General features: G+C 47.0%; 1 protein-coding gene across 12 annotated transcripts in view; it reads left to right on the forward strand.

The window, feature by feature from the left end:
- LOC137638602 (sphingomyelin synthase-related protein 1-like) overlaps positions 1–22275 on the forward strand; it is a 230391-nt gene that overhangs the window by 103067 nt on the left and 105049 nt on the right. For 11 of the 12 annotated variants that reach the window (XM_068370825.1, XM_068370818.1, XM_068370817.1 and 8 more), the window contains one exon: positions 158–204. The exons of the other annotated variant lie outside the window; for it this stretch is intronic. The gene's annotated coding sequence lies outside the window, so the exon portion shown is untranslated. The remainder of the gene's footprint in view (positions 1–157; positions 205–22275) is intronic. 12 annotated transcript variants of the gene reach the window in all.

Raw genomic sequence — 22275 nt, forward strand, 5'->3', positions numbered from 1 at the left:
ATTTTAGTTATTATTGACCATCAGTTCTATTCTAACTCTTTATGCCATCTTTTTATTTCAGACACCATAAATTTTTTTATTCCTGAAAATGTTTTGTTATTCATAGGAGAAGCTTGTCAAAAGTAAAACTGGCTGATGCATTCCTCTCTTGTTGCAGGGGGTGCTGTGTTGCCTTGTTGCCCTTATTTAAGTGCAACACTGCAGGTCAGTGGGTCTCTCGTTTGTACTTACTACTTGTTCTCGTTTTGTCTTCACAGTAGTTCATCTGCACATTTTGAAACCCTCGTCTTAGTGGGCAAGTGCCAGGAACAGACTAACCTGGAGTTCTTATGCTATCTTCAGGTGAACTTGGTCTTCAAGTAAACTTGGCCTTAGGATATGATGTAATGGTTATTGTGTAATGGTACATGCAACACTAAAGATTTCTATTTGTTGGTGAGTGAACTTTTGTCAAGATTGTCCTTCTATAGCTGCTTTAAGCCTGATAGCACTTTTCATCTGCAAGAAACATTGTGCCTGCAAGCAAGTATTGCTTTGGATAACTGCTTGAAAAAGGAAAAAATATTTTTATGTTACTGAAGTGATCCTTGTATGACAAGGTACAACTTGTTACATGCAGGTAATTGGAGTTCAGACTAAAAGCAGGCAATAGAAGACATGTTTCTATGTACTGTTAATGGGACAGGGTTTATAGCTAAAGATGATAATTATAAGTTGTTTAATGTAGTGATTCTGTTAGTTTTCTCTTTTGTTGATTTTTGAAATATTTGGGAATACTCCAAAGACTTTTGCTCTAAAAAGGTCTCAACAGTTTTCTCACTTGATTTTATTTTTTAAATGACTGTTATTCAGAATCAAACTTATGTAAGTAAAGTTTTGCTGCCTTTTTTGTTTTCATGAAAATCCCATTGTCAGTGACCTGATGTTGTCAAAGATACACTCACCAATGAAGTAGATAGGGGATGGCTGCTCAGGTAAGCCAACACAGTTTTAAAGTATTTTTTTATTTTACTGTTTTGTTATGGCAGTACAAATGGGATCCTGCCCCTGCTGTGAGAGAGGTATGTTCAGTTGAGCCAGTTTACCCCAGTTTTTGTAGCTTGGTCAGTTATTGAAGTATCGATTGATCATTGTTTATTATATTTTATGCTATATAGTATACTTTTTCATTTATTTATTCATTTTAAAACTATCGTCATGGAAAAAGGAAGTCTTGGTTTCAGGTTCGAGTTCTGTTTTTTGTTTTGTTGGTGTGCATAGCATTGCAAAGGTAGCAGTGCTTGTACATATATTTGATATGGTAATGATAGACCTCATTAATTTCATGTAAGTTCAATATTGAATCCAAAAGTAGTTGAGAGATGTAGTTCATCTTATCAAAAAAAGAATTATTTTTTTCTTCTGACAAAATATAAATTGCTATTTTCTTCCAAAAGCTTTCTAGATTCATTGTAGAGTAATTTGAAACTAAATTTGAATTTGAGGTTTTTCTTGGTAGAGTCATCTTTTATGTAATGTGTAACAATACAGTACAGTAATAAGTTTTATAATTACATGATCATTATATATTGCACCCACTTTGTTGAGATGTATAGCAACCGTTGCTATTCAATTTAGCATTTGGTGCGTGAAATTTTTGAGGTTTGTTTCATTCTTTGTTGTTGCACTTAAGAATAAGTGCCTATGGAAAGTCATCTTCATCTGCTCCAGCTAATTTGAGTGAAGCTCTATGGGAGCCGGGATAACGTCTCGCCTGACCTTACCAGTGGGTAAACTGTTGTACTTCATGTCAACTGGATCTGAAGCCCAAGGTAATAAGACAACTCCACTCCAGTTTGTTCTACTGTACTGTATATTAAGTTACAGATATAATTAGAATTTTAGGGTTAAGAGAAATTGAAAGTACAGGTATTGCTATAAGTAATGGAAAGGATTAATGTCCAATAATTCAGGTATTTTTTTCTTAACCAAGTACATGTGTTCATGAACAATACAAACAAATATTTTACAAATGATTGTCTGTGTCAAAAGTATGAATAAACTGATAATTATTTTTAGAATTTAAAAGATCATCATCATCGTGCATTTCTCCAACAGTTGACCCCATTATTATTATAGTGCAATCATCTTGAAAAAATTTAGGTCTGAATAATTTTTTCACTATTCAGTACAGTATTTATCCTTTACATCTTTCAGATTTTTTATTTAGTACTTGGAATGATATTAGCTCAAGGCTTTGGTAGAACAAGACCTTTTCCCACAAACCCATCAGTTGTGTTGTAACAATGTGGTCCACAATGATCCACTTAATTGGTCTTTAGTCCACAATAGAAGAAGAACACTCATCGAGTCCCACCTAGACCTTCATGTATGTACTGTATAGTATTCACTAAATATCTATTAGGCTTGTTTATATCTTCTTTCCCACCGTTATCCTTATATGAAGGGGTCGGTTGCCTTATGTGATAGCATCAGGCATGGTATATAATATGGCAGAGAGTTTTCACAATCGAATGCCCTAGCAGTCATTAACCACAGTTAATGGCAGTGGGCCTAGCCTTTGACCTAATAATCCAACTGCAAGGCAGCAGTTTCGACAGTTATTGGCTCTGCCTAGTAACTAAGAAGAAGAACTGCAAGGCAGCAGCTGTCTATTTAGTTGCTTTCTACTATACACAGGACGTACAATGGTAGATTGTTCTTACCGAGATGCAAACTTCTGAGTCATTTAAATGGGTTACTCTTAGTAGTTCTATTTTCTACAACCAGACACTAAAAGAAAAGGGTTCGGTGGCATCATGATTGGTTACTGAGTAACCCTACTGCAGGGTAGTGTTGTATGTGGCTACCCCGATAGGCTTCACTTCTATCCTGGCTGTCGTTACGATAATAGGTCTCCCCTCTTCTCTCTCTGATCACGACTTATATAATCCATGCTGGATTTCCCTTATAGGGCTTAGTGCTTTGTGTCTTATCTTTATGATTGTCACGTAATGTGCTTATCATTATCTGTGTTACACTTGTGCTTAACAGTGGCTAATGCCGGTCATACGATGTTGGGTGGAATCTCCATGTTAGTATTGTAGGGAGTGGTCAAGATTTCATTCTCGATGCAAGAAAAGAGCTAAGAGATTATTCTCCTCTCTCGTCTTCTTCCAGTAATGGTAAGAAGCATAAACTTTTCCGCATCGAAAGATATCCCCCATCCTGCTCCTTCGTGTCTTGAGCCTTCTGAGGCATCGGTTACGGAAGATAAGGACCATAATGACAATTATTGATGATCATAATTTCTTTTATATTTTCATCTAATATTGATCATGTGCCTAGTGAATCCTGAGTCGATGCTTGATTATTCAGAATGCATAGAGCTCCTTTGTCCCCTACTAGTGAATTGTATGGCTATATGTATTCGGGATGACTTTAAGCTTTTGTGGGTATTTCCCATCAAAGATTAAAAAATCCCTCCCCTCCTCGTTTCTGGACACGGAACCCTAGAGTCGAGACTGCCCCCCCCCCATCCTTAGTGGTCCTCGGTACTGCTCTCCTCACACCCACACCCATGCGTGATGTCTTCAATGAACACGTGATGACCATGATACCATGTTACACAATAATGCACATTCTGATTGTGCTGCCACGACCCGAGCTATTACAGTATACAAATGGAACCCCTTCATGGTCATGTGCCATCGCCAGCTTCGGCTCAACATCAGGTAGCTTCGGCTTGCAATTCCCAACAACCTCATTCTCATAATAACCCAACAACAGTTGGTTATATGAATAACAAACTGTTGCTTTACACAATGTACTCACACGAGTACCTTGGCTAATATTTAAAATTTTACACATTTTTCGGAACAACCGAAAACATATTTTTCAGGTGAATCATCTTTTCAGGCTCAAAAGGGGGCTCTGGAATCTTTTCCCCTTGTTCCTCGAGTGACACCCCCATCTGCAACAGATGACATCCCAGTAAATAGATGCCATAAGGTCCTTGTGGCGCCCTAAGTGGCCTGCCTCGGAGAAAGCCCTCTTCTCTCACAGGTCGATTTTGGGAAGAGAACTCCCTGTTATCCCTTTGGTAACTTCTATAGATAGAAATTCGTATTTTAGGAGTGAGCACGACTCCTCCCGTTCTTTCTCTGCCTCTCTTCTCTTTTTTGCTGAATGTTGTTAAGAGAGAGGAAGGATGTTGGAAGAAACATTCAATCTTGTAAGGATAGGCAGAACCACCAGTTATCTTTAAGGTGGAACCATTTAATGAACAGGATATCACTATTAATGACTCTGAAAAACCTCACTAAGCATGCGGGCATCAGCTCAGCTGATGAAGGCCCCCTTCTGGTTCCAATGTCGATTTTGGAAGCATCGTATTTCATCAAGATCATGAACTTACTCCGTTGCTTGAATGGCCTAGATGAGTCCTCACGCGCAAATCACTAATAGGTGGTGAGTTGTAGACACATTGTTCCCTCAATCTCGAAGCCCAAAACGTATTTTTGAGTGGTACACTTTAATAACACTAGATTTAGTGAACACTCAAGGCTCAACCTTGGAGAACTCTCTTAAAGCGAGCAGGCCTTCTAAAGTTGCCTCCCTTGGCCAAACAGTACTACATTGATCCTTCTCTCAGGTTACGGTTTATTTTCCCTTTGCCGACACATACAACAAATAGTCTGACCTATTCTTTACATATTGTACTCTGTCCTCATACACCTGACAGCAATAAGATTCCCAAACAATTCTTCTTCACCCAAGGGGTTACTACACTGTAATTGTATAGTGGCCACTTTCCTTTTGGTAAGGGTGGAAGAGACTCTCTAGCTTTAGTAAGCAGCTCCTCTGGGAGAAGGACACTCCAAAATTAAACCATTGTTCTCTTGTCTTGGGTAGTGCCATAGCCTCTGTATCATGGTCTTCCACTGCCTTGGGTTAGAGTTCTCTTGCTTGAGGGTGCACTCGGGCACACTATTATATCTTATTTCTCTTCCCCTTGTTTTGTTATAATTTTTTTAGTGTATATAGGAAATATTTAGATAATTGTTTACAACACCACGCTCTCCATTTACTCCAATTTAATACAATCCTGCAGTTCTCATCTTGCACAGTAATTAGGTGGTTATTTAAATTCTGGGAAAGTAATATTGTTCCGTAACCGAAATACAAACCACGCTATTTACATAGGGTATTACTTTCGGCGTAGCTGAAATGGCGAGCCATTAGATTTTTAACAAGGGTTAACTACCCATGCGCTAGTTAGCAGGGGGTAGGGGAGGGGTAGCTAGCTACCCCTCCCCCCTCACACACTGGTGAACTGTCCCACTTCGCTTTTGGCTCGGACGACGAACGGATGTCTCTGTTCCCGTCCTCGCATGGCAGCCATTTATTGTTTTGTCTTTACTTAATTACTTACTTTTCTTGTACTCATATATATATGTAAACATATTTTTATGTTTATGTATATATTTGAGTATAGAAATCAGTAAGTTTCCTTTTCAGTGTTCGTGCTGTGTGTGTGTGTACGATATCACCGTGTAGCCGCCGGCAGTCAGGCCACTACGATGTAATATCATGGACCGCGATCTCTTCTTTGGTCCTTCGGTCGGCTCCTTCCACGGGCGCCGTGGGGAGTCGTCATCGCTGGACTTATTATTTGTTTCTCCGCTACTCCTCTTTTCCTATGGGGAAGGTGGGGTTCAGCGTAGGAACGCGAGAGTGTAGTTTGACTACGGTCTCTCTCTCTCTCTCTGGAGGTCGTTCACCCTTTTACTACGTTTTCTACATACTACGATAGCTCCTCCGTTCGGGTGGAGTTGCTACGCAGTACTTTTATCTCAATTATATTTTTTTTATAAAAACTAATTGTATTTGTTAACTTTTCAGCTTTTTAGAACGTTTCCCCTCGGGGTTTTTCGTTCTTACTTTTAGTGAACGTTCTTTAATGAATTGCATAATTATAACTTATAATTCTTTTTTTGTTACAGTTCTCGCCCTTCCCCCTTCCCGTGGGTGTAGGTGGGGTTGAGGGCTCTTGCCTGTTATGTAATTCTTGTGTTCTTTTCCCTCGGGTTTCCTCTTCGGAGTCTTCCCGGGGGAATGAATGTTAACTAATTACTTTTTATTTTCACAGTTAACGATCTGTTTTCCGTTTGCCTAATGTGACAACGAAGCAGAGCTGTCTTGTTGGGTCTCGGGGAGTCGGCTGTTGCTGCCTCCTCTATGGACTTCGTCAGGGGCGTGTCTCCTTCTCCTGGAAGTTCTCCCGTGACAACCGACAGCTCTTCAGTTCATCTTAGAACACTTAGGAGGTTCGCCTCCTTGGGTGGGTAACTTCCCTTCCGAGGGAGGTTCCCTGCCCAGGTTTGAGTTTCTTTCCCTTTCGGGGGAAACTTCTCTTACCATTAATAATTATGATATGTTCCTGGTCCTTTGGCGGTTTTGCTCTTGGTGCTTGTAACCTTGCTCAAGGGGCTGAGCGGTTACATTCTCGGACCATAGTTTTTGTGCGATTATGCTCATGGTACTGAGCGGTCTCACCTGCAGCTACGCTCAAGGGGCTGAGCAGCTGCAGGAGCGCCTCTTCGGAGGTTGGCTCCTAGGTCACTGGCTGACCCTTCGGCCCTAAGGGCTCCATCTTCAGTCTCTTCTACGAAGTATTCCTCTCTCGTTCGCGAGAGAGGACACTCGTAGAAACTCCTCTTCGGAGGACTCCTTCTGCTGCTGTTGCTGAAGGCTCAGTCCCCTTCGGGGAGCAGCTGAGCCCTACGGTCTCTACTGCGAGTGTTTCTTCCCCGGGGGGGAAGTTCACCACAGAGACTCCTCTTCGGAGGTCTCCTTCTACTGTTGTTGCTGAGGGCTCAGTCCCCTTCGGGGGCAGCTGATGCCACGGTCTCTCCTGCAAGTGCTTCTCCCCCTTGGGGGAGTTCACTCCAGAGACTCCTCTTCGGAGGTCTGATGATGGTGTTCCTGCCCGTGGTCGTCTTCATCTTCACCTTCCCCGCAGAGGATCCTCCTGCCAGACCTTCTCCTGGACGCAGATGCGCAGTGGGCGCCAACGTACCTTGTTTCCAACGAGCACCGGTCCCTTCGGGACTAAAGGGCTTACTCCACAATGTGGGTAAGTCCCTTAAGTGCCAGGTTTTTTCCTGCGCGCGTTTTCCTGCGCGCAAGCGCGCTTGCGCTCTCCTGCTGTGTTCCAGCTGAGTCTCGCCGTAGATCTCCTGATCGCCAACGCTCACCTGCGCCTCTGAGACCTTCTGTGCGCCAGCTCTCTTCAGCTCGCCAGCGCACTTCTGGACGCCCTTTTCCTGCTACACGCTTTGTGCGCCAACGGTCTCCTGTACGCCCTTTTCCTGCTACGCGCCTTGTGCGCCAACGGTCTCCTGTACGCCCACGATCGCTTGCGCGCCATCACACATCTGCTCGCTCTTTTCTAATGTGCACAATGCGCGCCAACGTTCGCCCTCGCGCCCACGATCTTTGGATCTAGGCACAGGCAAGGAGATTGTTCCTTCTTTTTACACCCACGATCGCCTGCTCGCCAGCGCACATCTGCTCGCCCTTACCTGATGTGCGCACCAGCGTTCTCCACGAGCTGCCAGATGTGGGTGGAGGCTAAAGAGATTATTCCTTCACCTCCTCGCCGACGATCTCCTGTGCTCCAGCTTTGAACGAGTCTCTGAGCGCCCGCGCGCCCACGAGAAGTCTTCTGTTCTCGCCCGCGAGCGTATGCGGCCACGCGTTGGCTCTCCTGTACGCGGTAGGTCGCTACGCATCATCGCTCGCCAACGCGCCATCTCCCGCAAAGAACCATCGCTCGCCAACGCGCCATCTCCCGCAAAGAACCATCGCTTGCCAACGCGCCATCGCTCGCCAACGCGCCATCTCCCGCAAAGAACCATCGCTCGCCAACACGCCGTCTCCCGCAAAGAACCATCGCTCGCCAACACGCCGTCTCCCGCAAAGAACCATCGCTCGCCAACGCGCCATCTCCCGCAAAGAACCATCGCTCGCCAACGCGCCATCTCCCGCAAAGAACCATTGCTCGCCAATCGCACCATCGCTCGCCAACGCGCCATCGCTCGCTTACGCGTTTTTCGGTCTTCCGACCGCGCCCTCGCGCTCATGTGCGCACTTGCGCGCATGCGCACACATGTTCGCACTCACACGCATGTGCACACATGTTCGCCCGCGTGCGAACCAACGATTGTACCATCGCGCGAGCGCCAAGGGCGATTTCGACTGCGATTCCCGTCGGGTTTCGCAACACGGGCAACCTGGCGAGTTTTTTTTCGGGAGCGCATACTTTCAGGTCATCATAGTCACGATCTTCACCTCGTAAGCGCAGAGCATGACACGTATAAGAGCAAGAAGAATCTTCAGAAGAGTCTGGGTAACATTCTTCTCCCTTTTCAGGCAGGCCCCATCATCCCTCTCCTCAGGATCGCCCAATCCCCTTCCCTCCAACAGTGGCTGCTGACACTGCCTCTGTCAGTTGTCAACAGAGGGAATACTTCGAGATCATGGGGTAGCCTGATTTAGGTCTTCCTCTCCACCATTCCGTGCAACAGGCCTTCCGGGGGTTTTTCCCTCGAGAAACTCTCTGCCCGGCAGGTGACATTCTCGACTTCGGGAATCTTGAACCAGGAGGAAGCCACAAAGGGTACCAGGCAGGCCACCTCGTGGCTGATCGTCGAGCTCGAGTCTCTGGCCATCCGGTCATGACCCGAGGTTTTATACAAGGAAGCTCCGGGCAGGTTATGGAACTTTCCTCCTCTCGGGCACGTGCACCTTCGTTTCCCGACACCAAGTGTCGAACTTGGGGACAAACTCGATGTTGAAGCATTGAGATGCAGTGACCGAGAGATTTTTCTCTCGAAGGTTCCTACCGTGGATATCGACAAACCCAGACTCACTTCCATCCTTGGAAGGGGCTTGTTTCAGCCCAAGGACAAGGAACGAGCGACTGAGAGGTGCAGAAAATCGTATCACGATTCGCTCCTCCAAGGCGCTTACATCCAGTCGCTACAAGCCTCCAGCGCCGCAACTTCAACAGCCTCGTTCAGCCTAGGACATCAAAACAGGCACGGGCAGCTAGACAAGGTGTTTATGCAGCTTCCCCCCTCCTCGGGGACGAAGGGCGAGGAGCCCTCCTGGGAAGGCAATAATCCTAGAGGGGGCAGCCTAGGCCGCAAACGCTAGGATTGGCAACCCCTACCTGCACCCGCCGGTGGGGGGAATGCCTGGATTTGCGCCTTCAAGTGGCAGCAACTCGAGGCCGATTCCTGAACGATCTTCATGATCAGCCAGGGATTTCGTGTCCCGTTTCGTAGCATCTCTACCTCCCCTGTCAACGAATCCAGTGTCGTTGAGCCCCTATGCCATTGGATCGGCAAGGGGGCCAGCCCCTCGGGCAGAGGGCGAGACCATGCTCTAGAAGGAGGCTCTCCAAGGTTGTTGGCAGCTCCCCCCAAGGTTCTTCAAACGACTTTCTTGTAAGAAGCGTCTGAAGGCTGGAGACCCGCCATCGTCCTCTTAGCCCTGAACAAGTTTGTCGTACAAACTTCGGCATTATGGTACAACAGAGTCGATCTTACTTGTAGGGAAACCACAAGACTTCACGTGCATACTGGATCCGAAAGTCAGGTACTTCCAGATCCCAATCCATCCGTCTTTACAGGAAGTACTTGGAATTCAGCCTAGGCAACAGATATACCAGTTCAAGGTGCTGTGCTTCGATCTTTCCACAGCACCGCAGGAAGTTCATCCCAAATCCTCATGTCCACACAGGAGCGGCATCCGCCTCCTTCGCTTTCTGGATGACTGGCTACCCCGGCAGTTTCGGTATCGACCCTTCTGGGACTTTGCCATGATCTAAGGATCATGGTAAATCTCGAGAAGTTTTTTCGCAACAACTGGGATATCTAGGCTGGTTTTTAGACTTCAGTCTCCGTTAAGCCTTCCCTCCAGATGACAGGATAGCAAGGCATAGGAGAGTAGTAGAACCTTTCCTCAGGCGTACGCCTCCTAGGTCACCTTCTTCCTTGACCCCTCTAGTTCCAAACACTCGCCTCAGGATGAGTCTCCTGCTTTGGCGACTCAAGTCCCGGTGGAATCAAGACTACGATTCCCCAGACATTCTGGTCCTATGGGACCTGCCGAACGAGGGATCCTGCAGTGGTGGTTGACCTACGAAGCCTTTTGCTAGAGAGTGGATCTTCTCGTCCCTTCTCCGCATTTGATGCTGTCCTCGGACGCGTCAAAGAAGGGGGGAGGGGGGGGCACGTTCTGAACCAAAGGATCTCGAGCCTATGGCCAGAACTAGAAGGGTACCTCCACATCAATTGGCTAGGGATGAAGGCCATATTCTGGCCCATCAACAGTTCCAACAGGCCCCGGCGAGTCACTCCGTAAGCGACAACTCCACGCTAGTTGTTTATTTCATCAAGCGGGGAGGTACCTTTTCATAACAGTCTTCCCATCTTACAGTAGAGATACTGAGATGAGCCGAAGTCCACTCAATACCACTATCGGCTCGCTTCATTCCGGACAAAGGAATGTGCTCTCCGACAGTCGGAACAGAACATCGCAGATAGAGAGTACCGATTGGTCTTTGGAACCCCCAGTAGCCAACAAGCTCTGACCTTGTGGTCCTGTTCGCGACAACCTTGAATTTCAAGCTGTCGCTGTACTTCTCCCCAGCCCCGGACCCCAAGGCACCCTGCTGAGATGTCTTCCCACATCGGTGGGACAACATCGACGTCTACGCCTTGCCACCGTTGGGTCTGAGGGGAAGGGGCGCTCAACAAGACCAGACTATCGGTCAACCTGTCGATGACTCTGATAGCTCCGCTACGGCATCATGCAGAGTGGTTTCCGGACCTTCTGCATCCCTTGATGGAACTCCCGAGAGAGCTTCCCCCACGACAAGGGCTAAAGCAACCACACCACTACATCTACCACAAGCCGTAGTTCCGCTTCGGCTCCACGCCTGGAGTCCATCCAGCATCTCCTCACAGAGAGAGGCGTTCCGCAACAGGCCGCGGAGCGGATGTCTTGACACCTGCGAAGTCATCCGCAGGGGTCCATCAGGCGAGGTGGAGAGTCTTCTGTAGTTGGTGTCGTGGGAGAGGTATCTCTCCCCTCGATGCCACTATTCCAACGTTAGCGGAGTTATTGTCCATCTGCGGGAGGAAATACGCCTTTTGCTCCCGGCGGTAATGCCTATCTCTCAGCCTCAAGCCTGGCCTGGCCTTCAGGCTTTAAGGTTAGACAATTCCTCCTCGCGGGATCTTTCTTCGCTCATTCGAAGCTACGAACTTACCTGCACCCAGTCGGAAGTGAGACCTCCTCCATGGAACGTGGCTCGGGTTCTTGGGGATCTTAAGACTTCTCCCTGTGAACCATTACGCTAGTCATCTGATAGGCACCTGACTTAGAAGACGGTGCTCCGGCTCGCTCTGGCTTCGGCCAAGCGTATCAACGTACTTCATGGTCTCTCGTACGACTTCGCCCATTCAAGAAGATAGGGAGAGGTAACGTTCGGGTTCGTCCCTGAGTCGGTTACTAGACTCAAGATCTTGGAGTCCCAAACCTTCGGTTCGACTCCTTCAGGCTTTCGAGTGTCCGTTCTGTAACAGATGACCCAGGCCTTCTCCTACTATGCCCAGTAAGGAGTCAGAGGTGTTATCTTAAAGAACAGTGGCAGTTCGTCTTCATGTGCAAGCCCTGTTTGGGAGCACAGGAAGGACGAAGAGGAGGGTCACCAAGAATACCTTTGCAGCCTGGATTCAAGGACCATCCATCTCGCCCTGAATCCAGACCCTCCTCGGTCATGTAGCCTTAGAGCACACGATGTCAGAGGCATCGCAACGTCACTGGTCTTCAAGAAACTACTTTGTGATGCAGGTGCTACAAAGTGGAGTCTGGAAGCGTCAGACGACCTTCACAGCCCACTACCTGCAGGAGGTGACCCGCAGGAGCCTCGATACGTTTTTCTATCGGCCTGTGGTGGCTACACAACAGCTGGTCTATCCTCAGGCTCCTTAATGGACAAGTAGCAGAAGGTTGAGGGCTTTGTCAGACTGCATGAATGAAAGAGGTATGTCTGGCCCTTACTTCTTTCTTCATCCTCCCCTCTCTTGGGGAAAGCAGCATCCTAGGTTCTCTGCATAGCTGACCTCAAACCTTTGCAGGTAAACCATGCTTCCTTGTGTTCCTAGTATTAAGATAATACTGTCGCGTCTCCCATACCCTGACGAGGTGGTATTGGGATAGTCCTAGTCCAGAATTCCATCTAAAGGTCTTCAGGTCGACTGCCTAGGACAAGTCACGCTTCATCCCTCCACACACAAGCTTATGTAGGCCGCACGGGGACTTTTTCTCGAAGTGCTGCTCACTCTGATTCTGAGTCCCCGGGTAAAGCCAAAGCTAGTATGGCTGGGGACTTTCCACCCTTCCTAAGGGGTAAGTCACCCTATGTAAATAGCGTGGTTTGTATTTCGGTTACGGAACAAATGACAAATTCGGAGATAATTTGTATTTTTCCTAACCATACAAACCTTAGCTATTTACACATATTTGCCCACCAGCCCTGTCCCCCAAGTCAAGTCCTACCTCTAAGCAAAGTGAGTCAGTTCACCAGTGTGTGAGGGGGGAGGGGTAGCTAGCTACCCCTCCCCTACCCCCTGCTAACTAGCGCGGGGGTAGTTAACCCTCGTTAAAAATCTAATGGCTCGCCATTTCAGCTACGCCGAAAGTAATACCCTATGTAAATAGCTAAGGTTTGTAAGGTTAGGAAAAATACAAATTATCTCCAAATTTGTCATATTAGCAAGATATTTTGAAGGGGGGGGGAAGAGGTTATAAAAAGAAAATAGCTCCGTTTCCTCACTAAACGATTTGGAACTGACATGCCAACATAGTCAACCAAACAGAATTCGTGATGCCAGCGTACATAAACAGAAGTTCATGATGCCAGCGTACATTTGATAATACTGTATATTCAAAATATACTCAATCAAAAATTGAGTGATTACTCAAAAGTGTCACTATTTGTAAATGCATATTTTATGGACACTTTTGAGTAATTAATCCATTTTTAATTAAGTATATTTTGAATATACAGTATATCAAATGTACACTGGCATCACGAACTTAGTTTATGTACGCTGGCATCACGAATTCTGTTTGGTTGATTATGTTGACATGTCAGTTCCAAGTCGTTTAGTGAGAAAACCGAGCTATTTTCTTTTTATAACCCCTTCCCCCCTCTTCAACATATCTTGCCAATTATTGCTTAACCAGAATTTAGATAACCACCTAATTACTGTGCAAGAAGGTGAGAACTGCAGGATTGCATTATTTTGGAGTAAGTGGAGAGCGTGGTGTTGTAAACAATTACTGTACCAATATTTATGTTAATGTTACAATTCTTAAAATATTTCATTTTTTCCTTCTTTTTTTTCTCTCTGGGCTATTTTCCCTGTTGGAGCTGTTGGGCTTAGCATCCTGCTTTTCCAACTAGGTTATAGCTTAGGAATTAATAATAATAATAAAGGGGGTTATGTCAACTCGGGCGCCCTTCCAAGCCCACTCCTTATCAATGTTGATGCTACCAACCAGGTACCCAGTGTACCTAGTGACAAATTACCTAACTTCCCTTCCATTTTCTCAGGTCCCAATACTCAGAATATGGAGGTAGCAGCTATGTCTGCCATTTAGGCCTGTTCCTAGCTGGATCTCTGGTTTGAGGCAGTAGTACACTTTTTGTGACAAAATATGCGGCCTGCGAGTGCCTCCTCAAGGTCAGGAGCCAAGGCTCTGGAGTTCTTCTTCATCAGACAGTCTCTATTTTGGGCAACTACATCCTGAAAAGACACAATGCCATCTTGGCTAGATGCATTAAACAGTAGTCTCCTAGGGACACACTGTTTGAGGAACTCTGACCTGGTTAAATCTCCCCCTTTTTCATCCATCAGATGTGACCGCTACCATAGAAAAGCAGAGAAAGTTGGTCAGGTCTTAGGAGGAGAGCTACAGCACCAAGGATGCCCGCCTCTCAACTACCCCAAAGGGACTTTGAGTTTTGTAAGGATTTAACTTCACACCCCATAATTTGCACCATGCACTAATTTTAGCTAGATCTCTATTAAGGGATTCGACAACCCCAGATCTACATTCAGGAGATGGAATTGATGCAAAGAGAGTAGCATCATCTACGTATGCAACAAGCTTGTCTTCTAGATCAAACCACATGTCATGTGTACATAGTATGAAAAGTAATGGGCCAAGAACACTACCCTGTGGAACACCGGATATCACATTCCTATACTCACTATGGTGCCCATCAACAACAACTCTGCAATCTATCACTTAAAAATTCAATCGTGATGCTAAGAAACGACTCCCCCACTCCCAACTGTTTGAGTTTGAAAACAAGGCCATCATGATTTAACACGGTCGAAGGCAGCACTAAAATCGAGGCCAATCACATGAACTTTCTGCCCACAATCACGGGCTCTCTTTATAGCATTGGAGATTGTAGGAAGGGCATCACATGCTCCAAGTCCTTTACGAGAATCAAATTGCAAACTAGGGAAGAGATGATTACCTCCAGCAAACCTACAGTATTGAGATGTTCAGAAACTTTAGATAATATGGGAGTTATGGAAGTTTGGCAGTAATCAGTTGGACTTGAGCTACCACAAACATTTACATAGTAAAGTAACATTACCAATTCTACACAGGGATCTTGCCTAAAGACTGCCTTTCTCCTTGCCTTAAGACTGCCTTTCTCCTTGCCTTAAGACTGCCTTTCTCCTTGCCTTAGCTTCTGGCAAGAGGGCAAGTAAACTATAGAGTTTGTCTTATCTAATGTCACATTCCTATGGGTGGAAGGAAATATCCTTTTCCTTTGTTCCAGAGATTGCGGCTGAAACTCAAAATCTGGTTGTTTATGATGTTAGATTTGACTCTTTCACGATATTTCTCAAAGAGGTAACTGATGACCTGGATAATTTCACTATGTCCTGTTCACGATATCGCTTCTTAAAAGGTAACTGATGACCCGGATAATTTCACTCTGTCCCATAAGAGCAGTCACAAAGTATCTAAAAATAACAGCCTAACTTAGACCCAAGATTCCAAACTTAACTGCAAGCTCAGGTTACTCCAAGAAGAAGGTATTCAAAACACAATTTCCTTTTGGCTAATATAGACAATTATGAGGGCATATAAATCTTCAGGGAAGCATCAACCTAGAGCACATGAATTCTGTACTCTTGCTGCAACCCTGGTGTTCCGCAAGAACTCAACCCATGTTTTCAGAGCTGGTGTCTGTAGTAGACAGATAAATTTCATCCATTACTACCTGAAAGAGTGTTCTCATAGATCTTAAAACACTTGAAGCCTAATTGTTGCACCTCAACAAATAGTCTAACTTAAGCTCTTACAGGACACCTAATTTTTTATCAAGGCATTAGTTAGTCTAAATTATACATACATACATATATACCAAGGCACTTCCCCCAATTTTGGGGGTAGCCGACATCAACAAATTAAACAAAACATAAAGGGGACCTCTACTCTCTACGTTCCTCCCAGCCTGACAAGAGACTCAACCGAGTTCAGCTGGTATTGCTAGGGTGCCTCCGCCCACCCTCCCCCGTTATCTAAATTTTAAGGGTAGGAAATAAGGATCAAGTCGGATTGTACTCTAGACGTTTGTGGAGTACTTGAATAGATCATGTCCTAATGCAGGTAAGAATAACATGTTCTTATTTATAATGATTATATTTGATACACTGAATTTGTTTGATGCTTGGTTTTCATATGGCTTTTTCTCTGTCTTAGACTGCGCCTTAAGAATTGAACACTACGACTGTCTCTTTACGAGCCGGTTGAACTGTCTTTACGTATCCACTTTTGACTTTTGCTCATACCTACGTTTACTTCCACCTATCAAAGAGAGTAAATACCTCTTAACGGAGAACCCCCCCTCCCCCCACCTAAGGAAGTCTCCCATTTAGATGACTCTAATGTAATTATGTAGGAATAAACTACAATTTCAAAAATAATTTGTATTTTTCCTAGATATACAAACCAAGAGTCATTTAAGCAAAGGTCCCTCTTCAACCACCCCACAAGTCTTTGATCAGAATAGAGTGAAGTCTACTGGCAGCCACACACAACTCTGCCTAGCAGTGGGGTTGCTAGGTAACCAATCATAATGCAACCTAACCCTTTTTCTTTTATTTTTAGTTGTAGAAAACGGAACTACGAGTAATCCATTTAAATAACTCGGGTTTGTATAGCTAGGAAAATTGTAAGTACAGTAGTTCTTAAAATTTGTAGTACATTATTCTTACAACCCTACCACAGGTCAAATTTTTTTTTTTCTTTTTTTATGTTGTTGTTGAACTCAAAGAGTACTGTACATTAAGGCATTTGTAATTGGGTTTAACATTATTAAGAATGTGTTGGGATTGAAATTCTGAAGGAAAAATACCATAGAAATGCATAAATTATGAAATATGGAAGTAGAAAATTAGATGAAATTATTCATTCTCCTAGGTAAAGTTTCAACATCGTTGTCATTAATTGCAATAAGTTCTACCATCTATGTGTTTGACTAATGCTTTTGTATATACTACTTGATGAATTATGAACTATCTAAAATTATCCAAAATTAAGGCCCTTGTCTTTCGGGATTGTCTGAGACATAACTGGAAAATTGCCAAGGTTTTTTGGGGACTAAGATTTTTCTCAAGTGTTACATTTCCATTGTTGTTCCGTTAGAGATCAGCACATGAATTGGTATGCCAAAAATCCATATTGACTTACATATCATTTCCTCTTAGTCACTGTAGTAAGGTATGTGGATAATATTAGTCCTATGCTTTACAATTTATATTTTGATCCATAAGGCTGAAATTGTTCCAACTAGATGAGGATCGGGCCCATCTGCCTCTCAATGTACATCAAAAGGTTACAGTGTACCAGTTTGTGTTTATTTCAAGAATAACTCAAATGAGTGCATTTCTGATGCATTGTTTCCAGTTCAGGAATGGATTTCCCTTGCCTTTCTTATGTGAGAATCTTGATAAAGTTGTGATTGAATTCCTTATGACTAAAAAAGATTTGAAATTATTTTTTTCCTAATTTACGTTTTTAAAGATACTGAAATCCATTAGAAGTGCATCGCTGATAGAATGGGATATTGTTTAGACATTTTGGCATACAAGAAAAATGTATACCAGTAGGTGATAGTAAACATTTAAGAAAAGAATGAAACTTTTTGCAAAGTTGCGCTGCGTTTAATGACCAAGGCACCATGGATTCTTTGGAGATGGGGTTAAAGCAAAACTTCACACAGGAACACAACAAGGAGACATCATCAGTATAGTGTGTCCTCCATCGTCATCAATAATAACCACACACCTCCTGAGAGAAAAGATGACCCTTCTGAAGAAATCCTGTGGGATCTGTTGCCATATCCTGTTCCTGTTGAGAGTGCCATCCAACTGTTGCAAGTTGAAGGGCGACACCATATTGGCATTTCTTCTCCCCATTAAATCCCAACCATGCTCAATGGGTGCCAAATCAGAAGTGAGGACCATGGCATGTCAGCGATGTAATCTTGTCACCAAGTCCATGGTGGGCCTTACTGTATTTGATCTGGCATAGTGTTGTTACAGTGTGTTCAAAAGTTGATCGGCCATCATGTGAGGGACAACGATAGGTCTTAAAACTTCTTGAGTATATGCTTCGGCTGTAACATGCCCTAGAAAGACATGCAAAGGGTTCCTGTCAAACACGCTAATCCTGCCTAGATCATCAGACTTCCTCCGCCCGAGTGATTACCCTATAAAACTCACTGTGGTTTGCCACTTGCAAAGGTCCATCACCTTGACTGAGGTGGAATCTGAATTCATCAGTGAAGAGAACCTGCCACACACTGTTTCTACCTATGATGATGTATGCACCAATCCAGACATGCATGTCAATATGTGTCAGAATTGGGGGATCTTGGGCCGACGTACACAGCCTGGGTGGAACTACTTCCTCAAGAGGGTGACCTGGATCTAGTCGACTTTGTTTGGAGTTGTGGTTCGTGGTTTTTCCGTTCCAAGTTTACTACAAGTTTGTTGAATACGGGAAAGTTTAACAATAATGGACATGTGGTACGTGAACCATTGAGCCACTGCGCTTGTGAATAATACAGCATTAAGCAAACCCATTGCTTCCTCTCTCAGTAGCGGATAATCGAGGCATTGTTACAATTTTAGCATTGTAATTAAAAACTCGATAGCATGTGACTTACCGGAAAAAATGTCAAACGTTATCACTGCTGAGATTTCAGATGAATTTTGTAATGTCTATGCTCTACATGATTAGCATCATGTGACCATATGTGCATGCCTGCTGCTTCCACTTTGCATGCTCATCAACTGATATGGTTGGTTTACTCACAAGAGCTCTGGTTCGAACCATTCACGTCGGTAAAACGTATGTCACGAGAAACGGTGATGTTTCTAATGGCTTTCAGTATATGAATGTGTCAATATTCATTTTGTGCACACATGTATGTGAATGTGTATATTTTATCCATGAGTAGTTTGTCTAAATTAGGAATTGTTCCAACACGGAGTACTTACCTCGAACTACTTTCTTAGGAGTATCTGGATCTCCTTCCAATCGACCAGAGTTTTGTGTAGTTTACCCTAGTCCCTTTTTTATATGAGGGTTAACCTCAGGCGGAGTGATACATGCCCTGAGGCTAACCCCCGGGTCAGAGAGCATGCTTGGTCAGGTCTCAATCTCCAGTAAGTTCTCTGGTCGCATCGCGATAACATCTCGACGCTCTCTCCTTACCCAGTGCGACCCTTTGTGTCCCCGACCCCCTTTGTCTCTCACGCGGTCCCCACGTGGACCATATGTGTTCATTCTATACCCTTTCCTACCTTTCTCCTCTGTGTTCGTCGTGTAGGGACAGCTTATGTTCTCCTACAGCCACGTGTCCAGAGTGCGAGTCCTGGAATGAGGTGCAGTGGGTGTGCTACGGCACCAAGAAGAAGAAGGCGTCCAAGAGGTCACTTAGGAAGCCGAGCCTCTCCTCGCCGCTTACTTCTCCCGATGCCTCGTTGGATAGAGCTTCTCAGCCACCTTCCCCTACCCAGAGTAGGGGACGAGGTAAGTCAGTTGTGGGGAAGAGGCCCATTGCTCTTCCCCAGGAGTCTGAGTGGGTGCGGTATAGGACCAAGAAGAAGTAGGCGACGAAGAGGTCGCCTAAGAAGCCGAGCGTCCCTTCCTCCCTTGCTCCGCCGGGCGTCTCGTCTGACCGAGCTTCCCTACCACCCTCCCCTACCCAGAGTAGGGGACGAGGTAAGTCCGTTGCGGGGAAGAGGCCCGTGGCCCTTCCCCTAGAGTCTGATCTTCAGGATAATGGGGTTGTGGCGTCGTTCCAGGCGAGTGAGGGGCGGGAGTGTGTACGGGAGACGGAGTCCTGGTGCAAGCAGGCCACGTCTCCTCTGTTGACCCCATGTGGGGGAAAAGTGTCCCTAATTCTTCTCCAGCCTCTTGGGCGTGTTTTTCAGGCACTTCTGCAGCCGAGGGCACCACCGAGAAGGAGCTTTCCCCGCCGTCGGACCCCATTGCGTGGGTTCCCCCCAAGATGCCTTTCAGGTCGCCGCTGAGGATGGGAGAGAGCTTCGGGACCAGGTCCCCCACGGAAGACTGTCCACGCGGGACGGCTCGGACCCTTCGGTGCGGCCCTACAAATCTTCGGGCTCCTCTTTCGAGTCATACTCTTTCTCCTCTGAGGATAGAGCCCCGAGGGACAAGTAGAGGAGGCGAGAGAGGTCCCGCAGAAGGAAGTCCCGTTCCAGATCTCGCCGCGACAGAAGGCACGCTAGATCTCCCAGGAGGCACATAGGGAGGAATGGGTGCGTGTCGCCATCCCACGGAGACACCTCCTGGGAGCTTCAGCAGTTCCGGGTACCTCTGGCTGGTCCCCAAGGGCTCGTTCTCCCGCTCTGAAGTACGCCCCCTACAGCAGGCTCCGGCAGACCGGCTTAAGTCCGCGAAGGTTCCGACTCCTTCCGCCCAGCGGAGAGTCGCCCCTTCGGTCTGGCATCCGTGTCCCAGCCTCTAAGACTTCGACAGGCCGGCCAGAACGTGAAAGACAACCAGCAGCCACGAGGAAGCCCGCAGCAGCTTGGTCCTCCATGGGGAGAGACAAGTCCAGGATGGAGGCCTCCGTCCCAGCGGTGATGCCCGTCCTCCATCCAGAACCGCCGAAGTCGTACCACGACAAAGGATGCCTACACCCCAAGCGGGGCCCCCTGTCGTAGGTGCTCCTTCTCAGGCAGAAGAGCATCCGACGGTAGGCTCAGCGGACGAGGACCCCGCTTACAGGAAAGTACTAGCCCTCATCAGACGGCACCACAGGCTGGACGAACCGAAGCCCGCGACGGATGAGGACTGGCTCTCGGGCCTCAGCAGGTTGGTAGATACCCCCGTGCAGCAGAGGTCCTCACTGGCTGGCTCCTAGAGCTCCTTCGCCATCCTCGCGGTACGTCTCCTCGAGCTGACCTGATCATCGACGGAAGTCATCGCACCAGGTCTCGGTCGACAGGCATAAGCCCTCGAAGGTTCCGACTTCTTCCGCCCAGCGGAGAGAGTCGCCCCTTCGGACTGGCAGCCTTGTCCCGGCCTCTGGTTCTTCGATGGCCCGCCCTGAACAAAGGAACCAACCAGCCAGCATGGGGAAGCCTGCAGCTCCATGGATTTCCGCAGGAGCTCTATCCGTCTACCGGAGGCAGCCGCTGGCTCGACCCGGCAGCATGGCATCCATACCCGGTACCACGACAGCTCCATTCAGGCTTCGTGGTCAACCGCTGGTATACCAGGGTACTCACACCTCACGGATTCCCCGGGAGGGGGTAGACCCATGACAGATACCTCCGTCACGGTGGCTCCATCCGTGATGGAGCCAGCCGCTCCATCGTCCCGGTCAGCTCCATCCAAGCATTGGAGGTGGCCGCTGACACACCCATGACGGCTACCTCCGTCCCGGCGGCTCCATCCGTGATGGAGCCAGCCGTGCCATCGTCCCGGCCAGCCCCATCCAAGCATCGGAGGTGGCCGCTGACATGGCAGGGTGCTTAAACCCCACGGATTTCCCCGGGAGGGGGTAGACCCGTGACGGCTACCCCGGTTCCTGACAGCTCCATCTGTGATGAAGGCAAAGTGGTTTTCCCCTTAGCGGGTCGAACAGGGCTATTGCCTCTCCAGTGCCTGCCTCAGTGGCTGCTGGAGGCCCCCCCCCCCAACTTTGCCCAGTGCCTCTTCAGCTCCGTCCGCCCGTCGGATGTAGAAGTTGGCACACGTAATCTTTCCCTTGCCTTGCCCCCCGTAGAGGAGCTTCGACTTCACAGTTAGCCTTCAGACCCTCCTACTCGGGCTCCAGGAGAGGGCGTTCAGGCCGCGGCTCTCGAAGAACGTAGGAGGGGAGGCCCCCTACTCCTGCCGACGCCTCAGGTGGGGGGATGCCTCAAACGATCTTGGGAAGCATGGCGGGACCACGGAGCGGATCTGTAGACTGTAGCAATACTAAAGGAGGGGTACAGGCTGTTCTTTCTAGCGGACCCCCACCTCGGATCCCAGATCAACAAGGGAGTGGTTGGCACCCAAGGACCTTTTGAGAGTAGCAGCATGGCAGGAAGAAGGCTCGGCAATGCTGGCGAAAGGGGCAGTAGAACCAGTCAAGAAACCGGGTCCAGGGTTCTACAGCAGGCTCTTCCTGGTGGAGAAGGCAACAGGGGTCTGGAGACCGGTCATAGACCTTTCAGCCCTCAACAAATTCGTGTGCAACACCGACTTCAAGATGGACACTGAAGTTGGTCCTAGCGGCCTTGAAGGAGGAAGACTTCATGAGGTCCATAGGCCTCAAAGACGTCTACTTCCAGGTCCCTGTCCATCCTCCCAGCAGGAAGTACCTAAGGGTAAAATGGAGTACCCAAACGTTGCAGTTCAAAACCCTCTGCTTCAGACTGTTGACAGCCCTCAGGGCTTCACGAGGGTCTTCGCAACAGTTTCAGACTGGGCACACGAACAGGGCGTCCGCCAGATTCGGTACCTAGATGACTGGTTGTTGCTTTCAGCCTCAGAGGAGGTACTGAGGGAGCAAGGCGCGAAGCGCCTGCAATTCTGCAACATCTTGAGTATCATCATCAACCTGGAAAAGTCCCAGCTGATACCCTCCACCAGGATGAC

This window comes from Palaemon carinicauda, chromosome 3 (assembly GCF_036898095.1).
Source record: "Palaemon carinicauda isolate YSFRI2023 chromosome 3, ASM3689809v2, whole genome shotgun sequence".
NCBI classification, from domain to species: domain Eukaryota; kingdom Metazoa; phylum Arthropoda; class Malacostraca; order Decapoda; family Palaemonidae; genus Palaemon; species Palaemon carinicauda.